This window comes from Rhinoderma darwinii, chromosome 1 (genome assembly GCF_050947455.1).
Source record: "Rhinoderma darwinii isolate aRhiDar2 chromosome 1, aRhiDar2.hap1, whole genome shotgun sequence".
In the NCBI taxonomy this organism is placed as follows: Eukaryota; Metazoa; Chordata; class Amphibia; order Anura; family Rhinodermatidae; genus Rhinoderma; species Rhinoderma darwinii.
This window is the reverse complement of record NC_134687.1, coordinates 208,583,139-208,597,849: the sequence shown is the minus strand read 5'-3', so window position 1 is coordinate 208,597,849 and position 14,711 is coordinate 208,583,139.

The following is a 14,711-nucleotide window of genomic DNA, read 5'->3' as shown; positions in this document are numbered from 1 at the left end:
TGGAATCCGGACAGGAGGAAAGTAAGTATGAACGTATTATTATTATTTTTTGGCATGTATGTATGTTGGCATGTATGTATGTTGTCATGTATGTATGTTGTCATGTATGTATGTATATATGTGCATGTATGTTTGCATGTATGTTGGCATGTATGTATATATGTGCATGTCTGTATGTATATTTGCATGTATGTATGTATGTATGTATGTTTGCATGTTTGTATGTTTGCATGTATGTATGTTTGCATGTATGCATGTTTGCATGTATGTATGTTGTCATGTATGTATGTATATATGTGCATGTATGTTGGCATGTATGTATATATGTGTATGTGTGTATGTATATTTGCATGTATATATTTGCATGCATGTATGTATGTTTGCATGAATGTATGTTTGCATGTATGTATGTTTGCATGAATGTATGTTTGCATGTATGTTGTCATGTATGTATATATGTGCATGTATGTTTGCATGTAAGTTGGCATGTATATATATGTGCATGTTTGTATGTATATTTGCATGTGTATATATGTATGTTTGCATGTGTGTATGTTTGCATGTGTGTATGTTTGCATTTATGTATGTTTGTATGTATGTTTGCATGTATGTATGTTTGCATGTATGTATGTATGTATGCATGCATGTATGTATGTATGTATGTTGTCATGTATGTATGTATGTTGTCATGTATGTATGTATGTATATATATGTGCATGTATGTTTGCATGTATGTTGGCATGTATGTATATATGTGCATGTTTGTATGTATATTTGCATGTATATATATGTATGTTTGCATGTGTGTATGTTTGCATGTATGTATGTTTGCATTTATGTATGTTTGTATGTATGTTTGCATGTATGTATGCATGCATGTATGTATGTATGTTGTCATGTATGTATGTATGTTGTCATGTATGTATATATATATATATATATATATGTGCATGTATGTTTGCATGTATGTTGGCATGTATGTATATATGTGCATGTGTGTATGTATGTTTGCATGAATGTATGTTTGTATGTATGTTGTCATGTATGTTGTCATGTATGTATGTATGTATATATGTGCATGTATGTTGGCATGTATGTATATATGTGCATGTTTGTATGTATATTTGCATGTATATATTTGCATGTGTGTATGTTTGCATGTGTGTATTTTTGCATGTATGTTTGCATGTATGTATGTATGTATGTTTGTATGTATGTTTGCATGTATGTATGTTTGTTTGCATGTATGTATGTTGTCATGTATGTATGTATGTATGTTGTCATGTATGTATGTATGTATGTGCATGCATGTATGTTTGCATGTTTTTATTTTTGCATGTATGTTTGCATGTATGTTTATATATATGTGCATGTATGTAATTATGTTTGCATGTATTTATGTTTGCATGTATATTTGTGCATGCTTGTATATATGTATGTATGTATGTATGTATCTTTGCATGTTTGTATGTATGTATGTTTTCATGTGTGTGTGTGTGTGTATGCATGTATGCATGATAGTTTGCATGTATGTATGTATATATGTGTGTATGTTTGCATGTATGTATATTTGCATGTATATATGTGCATGCTTGTATGTATGTATGTATGTTTGTATATATGTATGTATGTATGTTTGCATGTATGTTTGTTTGTATATATGTCTGTATGGCCATGTATGAAACTGTCTGCTGGCGCCCTGTATCTAAGTCAAATTCGCGGCAGGCTTCTATACATGGTATAACAGTCAGTATCACACATTAAACGGAATCTAACCCTATGACATGTTTTATTTAATTTTTTTTTTTTTTTTTTTTTTTACAGGTTTGGTGTTTGGACTACGTCGGTTTCGAGGACTACTTAGATGACGGTTTTTTTTTCTACAATAAAATGGTTAATGAGGGTTGTGTTGGGGGTGCTTTATTTCAATAAAATATTTTATCTATATCTTTGTCTTTTTCTTTTCTAATTTTATTAATACCACTTTAGTAATGGCCGCTGTCTGAGTGACAACATCCATTACTAAGGTGAGGCTTAGTGTTAGCCGGTGCAGACGCTAACACTAACCACCATTATTACCCCGGTACCCACCACCACCAGGGGTGCCGGGAAGAGCCAGGTACGATCCAGTACCCAACCATCTGTTGTGATGGTCGGGCTCTGGGGCGGCCGTAGGCTGGTATTATGAGGCTGGGAAGGGCCAAAAAAGGTGGACCTTCCCACCCTTGTAATGCTAGGCTGCTGCTGCTGTGTTGTATCTGGCTGGTTTTTAAATGATTATTTTTTTTAAAAAAAAAGACATGGGGTTCCACCCAATTTATCATAACCAGCCACATACAACACAGTGTTATTAGCCTGGGAATGGACAAAAGCAGTGGCCCTTCCCACCCATGTAATGCCAGACTGCTGCGGCCTTGTATATGGCTGGTTATTAAAAATGTGGGGGACCCGTCTATTGTTAAATTTGTTAAATTCCCAAAAAAAACGACGTGGGGGTCCCCCCCATTTTTATAACCAGCCCGATACAACACAGCAGCAGCAGCCTGTTGTATGTGGCTGGTTATGATAAATTGGGTGGAACCCCATGTCTTTTTAAAAAAAAATTACAAATAAATATATAAATAATTTAAAAAAATGACGTGGGGTCCCTCCCACTTTTATAACCAGCCAGATACAACACAGCAGCAGCAGCCTAGCATTACAAGGGTGGGAAGGTCCATCACAACAGATGGTCGGGTACTGGATCGTACCAAGCTCTTCCCGGCACCCCTGGTGGTGGTGGGTACCGGGGTAATAATGGGTGGTTAGTGCTAGCCTCTGCACCGGCTAACACTAATTACCGCCTTAATAATGGACGCTTTCAATCAGCCAACTGCCATTATCTAGGCACTAATAAAGTTTAAAAAAAAACACAAAGACAATTATTTTTTATTGAAATAAATCCCCAACAAAACCCTCGTTAACCATTTTATTAAAATTTGAAAAAACGTAGATCTATGCAGTAGTCCAACGAATCTAAGACGTAGTCCAATCGGTACATCAAAATCTGCAACAACATAAAAAAACAGTTATCAATGTGAACAATACCAATACTTCTACTCACCTACACACATATATACACGCACACACAAACAAACAACCATACACAAACACACACATATATACACAAACACAACAAGATATACACACACACACACACATAAACAGACAAACACACACACGTATACACAAACTCACACATATACAAACAAAAACACACATATACAAACACACACATATACACAAACACACACATATACACAAATACACACATATACACAAACACACCCATATATACACAAACACACACACATAAACACACACCCATATACACAAACACACACATATACAAAAACACACACACACAAACATCTATACACAAATACACCCATATATACAAACATATACACAAACACATATACACAAACACACCCATATATACACAAACACACATAAACACACACACACACATATACACAAACACACATATAAAAACAAAAACAGACAAAGACACATACCCAAACACACATATATACACAAACACACACATACACAAACACACACACTGTTTCTTTTAAATGCTGCTGGGGAACCCGCTCGATCCACTATATAAGGCTGCGCTACAGTGCAGCATTTAAAAGAAACAGGATCCTGACCTGTCCATAGAGTTTAAGGCAGCACAAAGTATTTCCGGAGATGAGCGTGCAGATTCAGTGCTGCTGTGAACTCTGCTCTTACCATTACGTAGCTCTCAGTCTGTTACCTCTCCTCCACTCCTCTCCTTTAAGAACACCTTCACATGATTGGCAAGTCACCACGTAATGGTAAGAGCAGAGTTCACAGCAGCACAGAGTATTTCAGGAGATGAGCGTGCGGGGTGGTGACTTGCCAATCATGTGAAGGTGTTATTGAGGACAGGAGTGGAGGAGAGGTAACAGACTGAGCTACGTAATGGTAAGAGCAGAGTTCACAGCAGCACAGAGTATTTCAGGAGAGGAGCGTGCAGATTCTGTGCTGCTGTGAACTCTGCTCTTACCATTACGTAGCTCTCAGTCTGTTACCTCTCCTCCTCTCCTGTCCTCAATAACACCTTCACATGATTGCCAAGTCACCACGTAATGGTAAGAGCAGAGTTCACAGCAGCACAGAGTAATTCAGGAGATGAGCGTGCGGATCTTGTGCGGGGTGGTGACTTGCCAATCATGTGAAGGTGTTATTGAGGACAGGAGTGGAGGAGAGGTAACAGACTGAGCTACGTAAAGGTAAGAGCAGAGTTCACAGCAGCACAGAATCTGCACGCTCCTCTCCTGAAATATTCTGTGCTGCTGTGAACTCTGCTCTTACCATTACGTAGCTCTCAGTCTGTTACCTCTCCTCCACTCCTGTCCTCAAGAACACCTTCACATGATTGACAAGTCACCACCCCGCACAAGATCCGCACGCTCATCTCCTGTGCGTCCCATGAGTTCGATTGGTCTCTCCCGGCCACCGTATCTCCTTTGATAGCGGTCGTCATGACTACGGCCTTTGTCATAACCAAACACTCGTCCTGCTTGCGCCCTATAAAATGGCGGCTATGCGTCTCACCTTGCGTTCCATTGGCGTTCCTTCCCTGCCGTGTCAATTACAAACACTCGTCCTGCCTGTGCCCTATGAGATGCTATCTGTGCGTCTCATCTTGCGTTCCACTGGCATTTTGACTTCCTTCCCGGCTGTGTTCGCTTCTGGTCTCCATGACAACGCGTTGCTATTGTTGGTACAATTATTTCCATATGTGTCCAGCAGTTGCAAATGCATTTTTATCTATCTTACTTTAATTCTTTGTGTTTTTTTAAGTTTATGTTCAATGTTGGAATTTCATAATTCATTGCCTTTTCGCGCAAATATTTTATGCTATTTTGTTTAAATTATTTCATTACTATATAATTATGCAATTATGCGGTTATGTACTGTCTGATCATTTTAATTCCACTAAAGTTGTTAACATATGACAGCAATGAATTGTTTTAACACTTTACGTTTTGATTGAACTCTGACCCGCTGTTTTTGGCGTTTTTTTCAGGACTCTGGTCTGAATTTGGCTCAATTAGCCCTGCATTCCATATGTGTATAAATATGTGCCTCCTTACTGTCATCTTTACTTGCCTGAGGAAGACGCCAGTCCGGCGTTGAAACGCGTAGCAAATTGTCTATTATCAATACTACCTCAATTAAATGTATTAACTCTTTATCAAGCAGCGCCTCAGTTATCCCGTTTTTTCTTCCTTATCAATCAATTTTGCCATCTCTTTGAAGTTTTGCGTTGGGATCGGCAGCAGCTTTGTACTCACAGATTACTTTCAACTTAACAGGTGAGCAGTTACGATCTTTTGCCCATCAAATTCACAATTGATACACACATGTGGCGCCGTGTTTTTTCACTCTATTTTTAGTATATTACCTATGTTAGTCTCTGTAAATGGTCCCTTAAGTGTTTTCCAGCTCCCAGTGTTCCCGTTCCTGTATCCCGTGTTATCCTGGTCCTAGTTTTTTTTCGGAGACTGTGTGTCTAGTAAGTATCGTATTCTGGACTTTTGGTGCTGTAATTTAAGGTGGGCGGCCAATAGTTTCCCAGCTTTATGATTTTGTGACTAGAACCTAGCTTTAGTTTTTCTAAGATTCTTTTCATAGTCTGATAATTGACATAGTCTGAGTTGTCTCAGGAGGAGCAATTGTGATGCTGCGAGTTTAAAGGTGCAGTTTTGTTTTTTGCATCTATAAGACAGATTTCATCCGTCAGTCGTGATCTGAGCTATTCTTTGTTTTTTGACCATATGACTCAATCAAATAAATGTACCTCTAATTTAGGCCTTATGGGCATTCCATAGGGAGGCAATGCCGACTTCCGGTGTATCATTGTTTTGGAAATATTCATCAATAACTTTTTCTACGGTTTGTCTATGCGTGGGGTGGTAAAGTAGAAATTGGTTACATCTCCAGAGATACGTAGGGGGTGAGTTATGAGTTTCCATAAGCGTCAATGTGATTGGAGCATGATCCGACCAGCGGATGTTTCCTATGGATGTGGTTTTAACAAAGAAGTTAGCTTCACTGTCCAAGCTGACAAGAAACATATTGATTCTAGAATAACTATTATGTACTTGAGAATGATGGGAGACGTCTTTTTCAGAACTATGTTGTATACGCCAGACATCATGTATCTCCTCCCTCCAAAACAAGTCACCCAGGGTGGTGTGTGAGTGTTGAGACTGTGACGTAGTGTCCAAGTCCACATCCATTATGGAGTTAAAGTCACTGCACAAAACCAATTTGCCTTGTTTGTGCTTGGAAATTAAGCAGATAATTTTTTGTAGGAACTTCAATTGATGCCTGTTGGGTACATACAGTGTTAATATAGTGTATCTAACATTGTTGATGGAGCAAATAAGAATGATGTATCTTCCATTAGGGTCGTTTGATTCTACTTCAATAGCAGCACGATTTTCTTTGCGTGCATACTATTCCTCAATTTTCACTGAGAAATAGCGTGCTGCTATTGAAGTAGAAGCAAAGAATGAACAAAGTGGACATTCAGGAGGCTGTGGTTCAATAGGAAGCCTCAAACCCGGGACTTCTGACGTACACCTGGGTTTGAGGCATCCTATTGGTCCACAGTCTCCTAGATGCCCGCCCCATTGAATTCTTTGCTTACGCCTCAATGCTTGACCCATTTTCCTCTCATTAAAAACTCCTTAGGCCTCATGCACACGTCAGTATTCTGGTCAGTATTTTGCTTCAGTATTTGGAAGCCAAAACCAGGAGTGGAACATAAATAGAGAGAACCTATAATGGAAAGATTTGCACCTCTTACGTGTTTTGGATCCACCCCTGGTTTAGGCTTCCAAATACTGAAGCAAAATACTGACCAGAATACTGAGATGTGCATGAGGCCTTAGTGCTTGTGCACTGCCCCGCATGGAATAAATAGTGTTCCTGGAAAACACCTTTAACCCCTTCAGGACGCAGCCTGTTTTGGCATTGTGGCACAGCCGATTTTTTTCAAATCGGACATGTGTTGATTTATGTGGTAATAACATGGGAATGCTTTTACCTATCCAAGTGATTCTGAGTCTGTTTTCTCGTGACAAATTGTACTTTATGATAGTGGAAATATTTGGTCGATAAATTCAATATTTATTAATGAAAAACACCAAAATTTAGAGAAAATGTGCAAAAATGTGCATTTTTCTAAATTTGAATGTATCTGCTTGTAAAACAGATAGTAATACCACACAAAATAGTCACTAGTTACCATTTCCCATATGTGTACTTTATATTTGCATTGTTTTTTGAACATCCTTTTATTTTTCTAGGACGTTACAAGGCTTAGAACTTTAGCAGCGATTTCTCATATTTTCAAGAAAATTTCAAAAGGCTATTTTTACAGGTACCAGTTTAGTTCTGAAGTGGTTTTGAGGGCCCTATATATTAGAATCCCCCAATAAATCACCCCATTTTAAAAACGGCACCCCTCAAAGTATTCAAAACAGCATTCATAAAGTTTCTTAACCCTTTAGGCGTTTCACAGGAAACAAAGCAAAGTAGAGGGGAAATTTACAAATTTCTTTTTTTTTTGCCGAAATTCGTTTGTAATAAAAAAAATTCTGTAACACAGAAGGTTTTACCAGAGAAACGCAACTCAATATTTATTTCCCAGATCCTGCAGTTTTTAGGAATATCCCACATGTGGCCCTAGTGCCCTAATGCATACCTCCTAACTTTTGAATTCGGAAAAGAAGGACATTTTAATCCATGCTCCCTAACCACGCTCAATATCCCGCATAAGCACATCAAATCACGGCCATATCCTTCTTCAAATAACAAGCGCACATTCTCACTGCGGATCTCTAGACTGTCTGGATATCACAGATATTATATTTCAGGTTATATCGTCTTTATGTTACTTTTCCTATCTTGGTATAACATTTGCTCATCACGGCGGCAGCAGCTGCAGGACAAACCAAAAGGCTGAGAACAATGAAAGTCAAGAGGGAGACCCTGTGGTGGATGACTTTTCAATTGACAGGTAGCAGAGTTACATGATGGGGATTTTTTTTTCCAGTTGTGTAACTGCTACCGGTCAATGGAAAAATCATCCACATGAGCTCCCTTGTAGATTGCTCCACACACAGACCTCCTGTACATAGCGCCCGACACAGCCCCCCGTAGATAGCTCCACACACAACCCCCTGTAGATAGCTCCACATACAACCCCCTGTAGATAGCTCCACACACAGCCCCCTGTAGATAGCGCCACACACAGCCCCCTGTAAATAGCTCCACACACAGCCCCCCTGTAGATAGCTCCACACACAGCCTCCCCTGTAGATAGCGTCACACAGCCCCCTGTAGATAGCGCCACACACAGCCCCCCTGTAGATAGCTCCACACACAGCCCCCTGTAGATAGCTCCACACACAGCCCCCTGTAGATAGCGCCACACACAGCCCCCCTTTTGTACATAGCACCACATTACCCCCTCATCCTTGTACATAGTGCCACACAACCCCCCTCCCCCTTGTACATATTGCCACACAACCCCCTCCCCCTTGTACATAGTGCCACACAACCCCCCTCCCCCTTGTACATAGTGCCACACAACCCCCCTCCCCCTTATACATAGTGCCACACAACCCCCTTATACTTTGTGCCACAATGCCGCAAGAGCAGTAAAGGTAGCCGGCCCTACTGCTGCCACTCTCCGCTCTGCTTTGATGTCACTCACCGTCAGAAGAAGGCAGGAGTCTTGCAGCGGCGTTCTCACTGGTGTCGATGCCGGCCCGGGAGTGGACCAGTCCTGTCACCTGACCGGTGAGGTGACTGGACTGGTCCACTCCCGGGCAGGCATCGATCCCAGTCAGAACACCGCCGCAAGACTCCTGCCTTTTTCTGATCGCTGCTGCAGATGTCCGGCATGCAGGGCGCCTGTCAGCAGTGATCAGCTGTTTTGATACAGCTGCAGCGCCCAGCTGGACATTTTGCAGACCGCCCGGGATAGCGGGACAGCGGTGAGAAAACGGGACTGTCCCGCCGGATCCGGGACGGTTGGGAGGTATGCCCTAATGGACTGAAACACCGGCCTCAGAAGCAAAAGAGCACCTAGTGGATTTTGGAGTCTGCTTTTTTTTTAGATTATATTTTAGGCACCATGTCGGGTTTGAAGAGGTCTTGTGGTGCCAAAACAGTGGAAACTCCCCAAAAGTGACCCCATTTTAGAAACTAGGACCCTCAAGGAATTTATCTAGGGGTATAGTTAGCACTTTGACCCCACAGGTATTTTGCTATATTTATTGTAGTTAGTCTGTGAAAATGAAAATCTACTTTTTTTCTGAAAAAACATAGAAATTTGTCATATTTACAAGGAATAAAGAAGAAAATGCACCCCAACATTTGTAAAGCATCTTCTCCCGATTACAGAAATACCCCATATGTGGTAATGAACTGATGTTTGGACACACAGCAGGGCTCAGAAGGGAGGGAGCGCCTATTTTGCTGGATTGGTCGTCAGTGCCATGTTGCTATTGCAGCGCCCTGGAGGGAACAAAACAGTGGAAACATCCCAAAAGTGACCCCATTTGGGAAACTACACCCCTCAAGGAATTTTTCTAGGGGTATAGTAAGCCTTTATACCACACAGGTTTTTTGCAGAATTTAGTAGAATTATTCAGTGAAAATTAATATAAACATTTTTGTCCACTAAAACGTTGATTTTTTTTCATTTTCAAGGGATAAAGGAGAAAAAGTCACCCTAAATTTGTAACGCAATCTCTCCCGAGTATGACAATACCCCAGATGTGGTAATAATTTATTTGTTTAATAGAAATTAATTAACCTTTGCAGCACTGATCCTTTTTTGCTTTTCCATTTAAGTTTTTCACTCCAAGCGTTCCAAACGCCATAACTTTTTATTTTTCCATGAATTGAGCGGTGTGAGGGCTTATTTTTGACAGGATGAGCTGTAGTTTTTATTTGTACCATTTTTTGGTACATACAACTTTTTGATCACTTTTTATTACATTTTATTTAGAGCTTTGGTGACCAAAAAATAGTGATTTTGGGATATTAAATTCTTTATATCTTATAAAGATACCATATGTATATAGTTTTTTTTATGTTTTGCAGCGTTTGCACAATAAAATCACTTCTTTATAAAATAATTTATTTTCTGTGTCACCATATTCTGAGAGCCGTAACTTTTTTACTTTTCCGTTTAAAAAAGCGGTGTAAGGGCTTGTTTTTTGCGGGACGTGTTGTAGTTTTTATTGGTACTATTTTGGGGTACATGCGACTTTTTGATCACTTTTTATTCTATATTTTGGGAGGGGTGGTGACCAAAAAATAGTAATTCTGGCATTGTTTTTAGTTTTGTTTTTTTTGCTGCGTTCACCGTGCGGTAAAAATAACATTATAGTTTTATAGATTGGGTCGTTACGAATGCGGTGATATCAAATATGTGTGCTGTTTTTTTAACGTTTTCATTTTTTTCCTATAATAAGAGAATTATTATAGGAAAAAAATAATCTTTTATTTTTACACTTTTGTAAAACATTTTTCTTTACTTTTTTTACTTTTTTCTTTACTTTTTACACTTTCTTTTTTTACCTGCAGCTCTGATCGCTGCTAGAATACATTACACTACCTAGGTAGTGTAATGTATTCCAACTGTCAGTGTGACGTCACAGTCACTCTGACAGTTAGTCTACGAGGACCAGCCAGAGGCTGGTCCTCATAGGCTTCCATACATGGCAGACCCAGAGGCCGTTGCCTGGCCTCCGGGTGCCATCACAAGCATCAGCAGCCCTCACAATTTCTTGGGGGCTGCCAATGTGCTACAAACCCCCTAAGTGCGGCAATCACAATCGAGCTCCGCATTTAACGGGTTAATTGCCGAAATCAGCGGCAATGAGCCGCTGATCGGCAACAGTGGAGTGTCAGCTGTCAGGGACAGCTGATCTCCCAGTTCCCGATGCACACCTTGTCGCCGACACTGTGCATCGCGAACGGCAGTGACATCCTGTCACTCTGACAGAAAGTCTATCAGGAGGCTGGTCCTGATAGGCTTCCGTACATGGCAGACACGGAGGCCATGCTAGCCATCTGCAAACCTCAAGATTTCTTTGTGAGGTCTGCCGATGTGCTAGAAACTCCTAAAATGTGGCGATTGCAATCGATCACCGCAATTAAGGGGTTAATTGCCGAAATCAGCGGAAATAAGCCGCTGATCGGCATACAGTGGAGGGACAGCTGGCCTCCCGTTTCCTGGTGCACACTATCGCCGACAGTGTGCGTCGGGAACTGCACAGTAACTGTACGTCCCCGTGCGCTAAGACACTGGTCATCAGGACGTACAGTTGCGTCGTGGTACGACTAGGCGTTAACGGCCGGCGTCAGCTGTTTGAAACTTACGTATGGTGTGGGCTCAGCTCCTGCCATATTATGATGGCGTACGTTCAACCTAATAGTACGTTGTATGTCGCCAAAGGATTAAAATAAGCATATGTATGCGTGTTTATACCTGTGCATAGCTGTATGCTTATGGGTATGTGCTTTGTAGTTGATTATCTAGGTATTAACCCCTTAAGGACGCAGCCTAGTTTGGGCCTTAAGGCTCAGAGCCCATTTTTCAAATCTGACATATTTCACTTTATGTGGTAATAACGTCGGAATGCTTAAACCTATGCAAGCGATTCCGAGATTGTTTTCTCGTGACACTTTGGGCTTCATGTTCGTGGTAAAAATTGGTCGTTATATTCAGTCTTTATTTGAGAAAAATTGCAAAATTTAGAGAAAATTTAGAAAAAATAGCATTTTTCAGAATTTAAATGCATCTGCTTGAAAAACAGACGGTTATACCACCCAAAATAGTTACTAGTTCACATTTCCCATATGTCTACTTTAGATTGGCATCGTTTTTAGAACATTATTTTATTTTTCTTGGACGTTACAAGGCTTAGAACATAAACAGCAATTTCTCATATTTTTAAGAAAATTTCAAAAGCCTTTTTTTTAAGGTACCTGTTCAGTTCTGAAGTGGCTTTGAGGAGCCTATGTATTAGAAACCCCCATAAAGCACCCCATTTTAAAAACTAGACCCCTCAAAGTATTCAAAACAGCATTTAGAAAGTTGTTTAACCCTTCAGGCATTTCACAGGAATTGAAGCAAAGTGGAGGTGAAATTTGCAAATTTCGTTTTTATTTCTGAATTTCAATTTTATTCTATTTTTTTTCTGTAACAAAGAAGGTTTTACCAGAGAAACACAACTAAATATGTATTGTCCAGATTCTGCAGTTTTTAGAAATGTCCCACATGTGGCTCTAGTGCGCTCGTGGAATAAAACACAAGCCCCAGAAGCAAAGAAGCACCTAGTGCATTTTGGTGGTGCTTTTTTATTAGCATATATTTTAGGCAGCATGCCAGGTTTGGAGAGGTGTTGAGGTGCCAAAACAGTAGGAATCCCCCAAAACTGACCCCATTTTGGAAACTGCACCCCTCAAGGAATTAATTTATGGTTATTGTTACCATTTTGACCCCGTAGTTTTTTCACAGCGCGTATTTGAATTGGGCTGTGAAATTAAAAGAATGACAATTTTTCCAATAAGATGTCATTTTTGATCAGAATTTCTTATTTTCACAGGGAACAAAATGCCCCATTTTGTTGCCCAATTTGTCCTGAGTGCGGCAATACCCCATTTGTGGTGATAAACTGCCGTTTGGGCCCATGGGAGGGCTCAGAAGGAAAGGAGCGCTATGTGTTTGTTGGAGTCCAGATTTTGCTGTATTGGTTTTCGGGTGCCATGTCGCATTTGCAGAGCCTCAGAGGTATCAAAGCAATGGAAACCCACCAAAAGTGACCCCATTTTGGAAACAAAACCCCTCAAGGAATTTATTTATGGGTGTTGTGACCATTTAGACCCCACAGTTTTTTCACAGAACTTATTTGAATTGGGCTGTGAATTTAAAAAGAAAAACTTTTTTCCAATAAGATGTAGTTTTGGCTCAAAATGTCTTATTTTCACAACGAATAAAATACCCCATTTTGTTGCCAAATTTGTCCTGAGTGCGGCAATACCCTATTTGTGGCCATAAACTGCCGTTTGGGCCCATGGGAGGTATTAGAAGGAAAGGAGCGCTATGTGTTCTTTGGAGCAGAGATTTTGCTGGATTGGTTTTCGGGTGCCATGTCGCATTTGCAGAGCCCCAAAGGTATCAAAGCAATGGAAACCCACCAGAAGTGACCCCATTTTGGAAACTATACCCCTCAAGGAATTCATTTATGGGTGTTGTGACCATTTAGACTCCACAGTTTTTTCACAGAATTTATTTGAATTGGGCTGTGAATTCAAAAAAATGAAATTTTTTCCAATAAGAGGTAGTTTTGGCTCAAAATTTCTTATTTTCACAAGGAATAAAATACCCCAATTTGTTGCCCAATTTGTCCTGAGTGCGGCAATACCCCATTTGTGGTGATAAACTGCCGTTTGGGCCCATGGGAGGCCTCAGAAGGAAAGGAGCGCTATGTGTTCTTTGGAGCCCAGATTTTGCTGGATTGGTTTTCGGGTGCCATGTCGCATTTGCAGAGCCCCAAAGGTATCAAAGCAATGGAAACCCACCAGAAGTCACCCCATTTTGGAAACTACACCCCTCAAAGAATTTATTTATGGGTGTTGTGACCATTTAGACCCCACAGTTTTTTCACAGAATTTATTTGAATTGGGCTGTGAATTAAAAAAAAAAATATTTTTTCCAATAAGAGGTAGTTTTGGCTCAAAATTTCTTATTTTCACAAGGAATAAAATACCGCATTTTGTTGCCCAATTTGTCCTGAGTGTGGCAATACCCTATTTGTGGTGATAAACTGCCGTTTGGGCCCATGGGAGAGCTCAGAAGGAAAGGACCACCATGTGGCCTACTGGGAATTTTCTGGTGCTAAGTCGTGTGTGCAGAAGCCCCTGAGGTATCAGTACAGTTGAAACCCCCGAGAAGTGACCCCGTTTTAAAAACGACACCCCTTAAGGAATTCATCTAGAGGTGTAGTGAGCATTTTGACCCCACAGGTATTGTGTAAAAGATAATGCGCAGCAGATGGTGCAGAGTGAGATTTGCAATTTTCTATATATATGCCATGTCAGTGTCCGATATATTGTGCCCAGCATGTGCCACCGGAGACCTACACCCCATAAACTGTAATGTTGGCTCTCCCGGGTACGGCAATACCCTACATGTGGCTGTTATCAGCTGCCTGGACACACAGCAGGGCTCAGAGGGGAAAGATGAGGAGGGGTAAGCTGTGCGAAGTGGATCAGAGCGAGTAAAACTGGGGTAAATTAAAAATAAAGGGATGGATGATAAATTTGAAAACACTCTTTCATACAGAGCTCTGGTTTTTCGGGACACGCGTCACATTGATATATTGTGTCCTTCCTTATCCCCCTCTTATAGCAGACTCTGCACCTCTTTTGACTTTTTCCCTTCTTGCCAGTTTGGGGAACTTCTCCTAAAAAGTGTTGCCCTGGTACGATGCCTGTGGCCCCGCTTCCAGAAGTACTGTAAGGCTTCAGGACTTGATCTGACAAGTCCACCCCTCCCATGTACCTATTGTAGTCCAGGATGCAGTCTAGTTTGGGGGTCCCTG